The sequence below is a fragment of the Oxyura jamaicensis genome, chromosome 1 (assembly GCF_011077185.1).
Source record: "Oxyura jamaicensis isolate SHBP4307 breed ruddy duck chromosome 1, BPBGC_Ojam_1.0, whole genome shotgun sequence".
NCBI lineage: Eukaryota > Metazoa > Chordata > Aves > Anseriformes > Anatidae > Oxyura > Oxyura jamaicensis.
Window position 1 is genome coordinate 108,391,512 of NC_048893.1, and position 6,000 is coordinate 108,397,511.

Genomic DNA, 6,000 nt, shown 5'->3' on the forward strand with positions numbered 1-6,000 from the left:
GCTGTCTTCACAGGAGAGGTGCACCAGCCCTTTGATCATCCTTGTGGCCCTCCTCTGGACTCATTCTAACAGGTCCATGTCCTTCTTGTGCTGGGGCCCCAGAGCTGAAGGCAGTGCTCCAGGTGGGGTCTCATGAGAGCAGAGCAGAGGGGGACAATCACCTCCCTTGCCCTGCTGGCCACGCTGCTTTTGATGCAGCCCATGGCTTTCTGGACTACAATTGCACGCTGCTGGCCCATGTCAACCTTCTCATCAACCAACACCCCCAGGGCCTTCTCCTCAGGGCTGCTCTCAATCCATTTTTCACCCAGCCTGTATTTGTGCTTGGGATTGCTCCCACCCAGGTGCAAGACCTTGCACTTGAACTTGTTGAACCTCATGAGGTTCACACAGGCCAACCTCTCATGCCTGCCCAAGTCCCTCTGGATTGCATCCCTACCCTCCAGCATGTTGATTGCACTTCCCAGCTTGGTGTCATCGGCAAACTTGCTAAGCGTGCATTTGATCCCACTGTCCATGTAACAAACAAAGATGTAAAACAGCTCTGGTCCCAACACTGACCCCCAAGGAACACTACTCATTACTGATCTCAACTTGGACATTGAGCCGTTGACTACAACTCTTCAAGTGCAACCATCCAGCCAATTCTGATGGACCACGCACTGAGTGGTCCATCTGTCAAATCCATGCCTCTCTAGTTGAAAGACAAGGATATAATGGGGGACAGTGTCAAATGCTTTGTACATGTCTAGGTGGATGATGTCAGTTGCTCTTCATCTACCCACCAATGCTGGAACTGAAGGTATGCAGATATAAAAATACATTTGAAATTCCAGAAATTGGAGGGGGTACATATAATGTGTGAAGCAAAGGCTAAAACTAATACGACCAAAGGAAAATAATAATAATAATAATAATAATAAAATAACAGTTTTTAAAGGGTTCAAAGCACTGCTAATAGTTTCCAAGTAACCCATAGTTTTTGGACTTTCAAGTCTGATCGTTATAATCATACCATATCTCATAGAACATTAGTACCAAAATACTACCACAAAATGCTAGCAAAAATCATTTTAATTTCAACTTGACAATCATTCTCTCCCCTCACTGCCAGAGTAGCCATGAGTTACTTTATGGCTTTAATGAGGATGGTGAGGAAAACTGTTAGTTTCAGTTCAAACCAGATTACTTCAATGATGTTGTTGTGTACTTTGAGCCTGCACCCCCTCCTTTCTCTGTCATATTTATGACAATTTTCCTCCCTGGAGTCTGGTTTTTGGCAAACACCATTCAAGAAGGCCTGCTCATAGAATGAGACATCAAGCTCAGACAACGTTGCTCTGCCCTGTTGTGCCTGCATGCCTGCATGTTTAACAGATGTAAGCAGCGAATGACTCAAGTATTAATTTCTGAGCTGCCCAATTTTCGGTAAATTGAAATATACTCCTGTGATTCTTGCCAGATGAACAAGTAATCATATCCAAGATACACATTGCCCCTTTGGCATTTGCTTGTCTGAAAAATAATTCCCAATGCCTCGCAAGAACCTTAGCTCTAGCCCAAGTTCACCGAACAGTTCCAGGTACAGAATTTATCAAGCCAGTTAACCTTTTCCTGCATCAGCCATAATCCAGCTTCCGAAGCCTGTGCTGGCTTGAACAGCATCTCGTGTAACAAGCCCTAGCCCTACAGTCCTGCCTAATTTGCCTTTGCTTCCCAGCTTGAACTTTATTCCTAACTCTAGGAACTTCATTCATGCAATTTTGAGGACCAAATTCATTTAGTTAGGTTCTCACCACTAGCTTCATGATGGTCTGTCTTCTGGTCTCTCCCATCCTGCTCACCCACCCACCATCTGTAGCCTTGAGTCATAGCTCAGCAATATGCCAGACCTCAAGCTTATTTTGTTGTTTTGAACTTACATCATTTCTTAACTGTGCCCTGGTGGACCTTCACTAAACTTAGCCTCATCTCCTGGCCTTCAGGCGCTCACTACAAACGAGTAACTATCTCTGTGGATAGAGCAGGACTGCTGATAGACCCATACCTAAATAGAGCTATATAGCCCATACTAATCCCAGACCAGATTTTACCTTTGAAGCCACTGATGTTCTGTTTAGCAGAGCCAGGAACTGCCCCTGCCAGTTATGGTACCACTGCACCACTACTGCTCTCAGTGCAGGTATCACTTAATGACCTTACACAACTTGATCCACTACTCCACACTAACTTTGGCCCAGATCGTGTAGGAAATGCAGTGGTTTCTTAACACAATTTTTCCAATAAACAGACTTAATCTGATGCACAAATTAATCATAGAAATAATTCTGAGGAACTGAATCTCAGCAAATACCACATACTTAAAACTGCTATTCTCGATGTTCTTTCATGGCTTACAGAATTATTTCATAGAAATGTTTCTTTCTTTTATTTTTTTCTCCCCAAAATTCATGTTCCTGCGAACTTGACATGTGAGGTACAGCTGTTTATCAGATCTTCCAGCTTTTCATCTTCTGAGATCTGAGACGTGGGTTCACAGAGGGAGAGATGATGGATGCTGTCAGGAGGGTAAGTGTTAGGACCCTTTCCTCAACGCAACATATCAAGAAGGGAACATTCCCAGCACAGCCCAACACCATCACTTCTTCCCCATCTCACACCCAAATGCACTGTGCCCCACACTCCCACCATCCTTGCACTCAGTGCCAGCTCATGAGCTTGGAGACAGAGAGGTTGCAGAGCTGGAATTACAGAAGTTTAGAAACAAGGGGTCTGCGTGGTGCACCACAATCTGGTACAGACTCAGGAGCCACGTGGGTAGGCTGGGCTGAGGTAATAACCCTCGTGAAACCGCTTTGCAATGCCAATGCCTCTCTGGCATAAGCAGTTACAGCAATTTAGTAAAACCACAACTTCTTCTGCTCTTGAAGCTGAAAAACAAAACGACCCCTCCTTCTCCAGTCTCTTAGTTATTTCAACCACAGCAGCACTTTTCTGAATAGCTTAATGAATGCATTTTAAAACCTGACTAATGACAGTTTATCTTCCCTGCCATTACACTAGAGCCCTATCAGTATCAAAGGACCCAACTTGCCTGAGGCGTCAGCAGCACGAGCATGCGTTAGCACCAGGCTTTTGAGCCAGGGCACAGAATGAGTTGGGAATCAGGCTGCTTGCCCAGATGCTGAGGATGGATGGAAATACTGGGCAAGAAAGGAGGAGAACAGAAGAGGGGGAAGGACAGTGGGCAGGCTGAGATTAGCAAGTGGAGGTATAGGCTGAAAGCAGCTACTGGGGATGAAGTGAATAAAGCCTTTAGTTCAAGGTACAGAACAGGACCTTGGCTCTATAGGGCAGCTACCTCCAGAGGCACAAAAAAGATAGCTTCCTTGCACACTGAAGCCCGCACCACCTTCTAGTCATGGAACAATATTCAACTACCAGTACCCTGAGTTAGTTTAACCACAGACACTGAGTATCTCTTCAGAATTTACCATTGAACCCACACAGTTCCATGAGGAAAAGAAGCACTCATGAACTCTGCAATGCTATTTTCAAATTTCTGTTATTTGCTTCTAATTTTGGGGTGTTCAGTTTGAATTGCTGCAAGGTCTGGATCTCAAAACTATTAACTCTCACTGATTAGATATTGATAATGGCTTGTATTTTCTGAAACGCTCCCAATTTAGCATGCCTTTGCATACCTAACTTGAGAGACCTTGAGAACAGATTTTCCAAGGCTTTTGGAAAACCCACCAATTTTTCAGTGCTTTGACATTGATTTTGTGGCTGTAAAAAGCTGCCGTCTTGAATTTCAAGCACACAAAATCATTAGTCATTTTGGAAAATTTTAGCCTAAATACATATTAAAGGAAAAACAGTGACAACAACCAGCCGAAAGGCAGGCTCATAAACCCATAATAAGGCACTTTCACAAGTAAACAGGCTGATTTCCAAGAATATGGTCCACCCAGCAGCTCTGTCCTAATGTCCTTCCTAAACTGAGAGGCAAGGCATGCAGTGTCTTCCAGTCCACCTTTTCAGGTCCTTCTCGGGATGTGACCAAGAATGACTTGTGTCCTTTAAGATGGCATGGAAAGCAAACCAGGACCTTTTTCTTGGTGCACTTATTCCTCCTCCAGCTTAGGTATTTTTGTTGTTGTTTCCAGCAGTAAGCTCTGTGGGATGGGACAAGCCTCTTATTTCGTGTCTGTACAAGTGCCCAGCATGCTGGGTGTACTGCTAGAAAAAATAATCTGTGCACAGGAGAGGTGCCAATAAGACTGGCAGCATGAAGGAGGATGAGGAGCAGTGACCTTTCTGCTGTGTGCGGTGAGGAAGTTGAGATGGAGTTCAGATGGAATGAAACACGAGAAGATGGGTTTTACAAACTTCGTGTGTTTCATCTTGCTGCTCTTTTGTGAAGTGGCCAGGGTCTCTATGGTGCTGTGAAAAGTCAGGCCAAGAGCTGACTACGTAGGATGCAGCTTATGACCACAAAACTCATAACTTCTTAGTTCTCATAACTCCGAGGTGACTCAAAAAATAATTAAAAAAAAAGTCAGAAAATAGCAAGTACTTCCTGTACTTTGAAATCTGCTGGGTGAAATACTGTACTCTGTGTTCATTCAGATTTCTACTTGCAACCATGAGAATGTTTCTTAACTGCAACACGCAGAATTGATCCTCTCAAGATCAGATTACCGCACACTTGAAGATCTTGTTAGAACTCAGAATCTGTGGCACCCTGTGAGAACTTACAGCATCCGAAGCACGCTTACGGTTGAACTATACGAAAAGCTTCTCCACCACTATTTTCATTCTTGTATCCATAGAAATAGAGGTTGAATCAGGAAAAATGTGCTACGTTATTTTAAATAATCACCATATAGTGATTACAGTAAAGCATGTGCTTTGTTTTAACAGGTTGGACATTCATTTCCATAGAAACAGAGAGAGGAGAGCAGCCCGCTTGTTTGAACTGTCTTGTAGATTTCATCTCTGTCAGAATGCAAGAACATAAAGCATTTAAAAATGTGGGAAAATCCTGGGGTTTTGTACTTAGATTATTTTTTCCCCCCAAAAAAAGCCAAAGAGAACATAAGTGAACTCTTTTGGAAACTTTATTCAGGGAGGAAAAAAAAATCAGCTCCCAGTAAGTTTACTGGGGAGGAAAGAGGAAGAAAAAGGGGTAGGAAGTATGGTGGGGAAAGGTTATATATGTGAATTTTTTTTTCCTGAGTTAAAAGCAGTTCCAACCCAACAAGTGCTGTAATTTCGGTATTGTTCTATAAATCTGCCTGTGATTTTGTATTTTTTATTTTTATTATCTTTTGCTAAAAGGAAATTTTAGGCCATATAACTCAACTTTCTTCTATTATTTCACATTGTAAGTTTATTTGCTAAGCCATGATACAAGTTTCAAATTGACAGTTTGGCTGAAGTTCAGAGAAAAATGAATAATATAGAGAAAAATGAAGAGCTTAGATTTCTGGTTTGCTCTTGCAAAACTTCCCTGCAACAACGTGGTTCCTGCTTTTTTGACAGTGTAGAATGATTTCTTTTCTCCCTGAGTTCAAAAGAGAAAAATCGTTTGAAGCAAGCATGCTCTCTAGCCTGGATATAACTTATAATCTTTCATTTGTCTTTGGGGAAAAAAATGGGTCTCACTCCAGTTTCTCATAAGGAAAGGCCAAGACTGGGAGATTCTGTAGTTCTACACACTGAACATGTCTGGATTAGTTATATTGTCTTCCAACTACTGAGCACTGCCAGCTTGCAAAAAGTACTTTCATGGCTATGGCATAGAAACACATTCCGCACATCAGGATAAATAACACCTCCTGCCTCCCTACCTTAGTGTTTCACACTGTTGTCTCTAACTTTACCAGTTAAGCACTACCCATAGAATGGAAAAGTGAGGATTGCAGGAAACACTGCAGATCAAAGAGAAAAGGAAGGAAGGAAGGAAGGAAGGAAGGAAGGAAGGAAGGAAGGAAG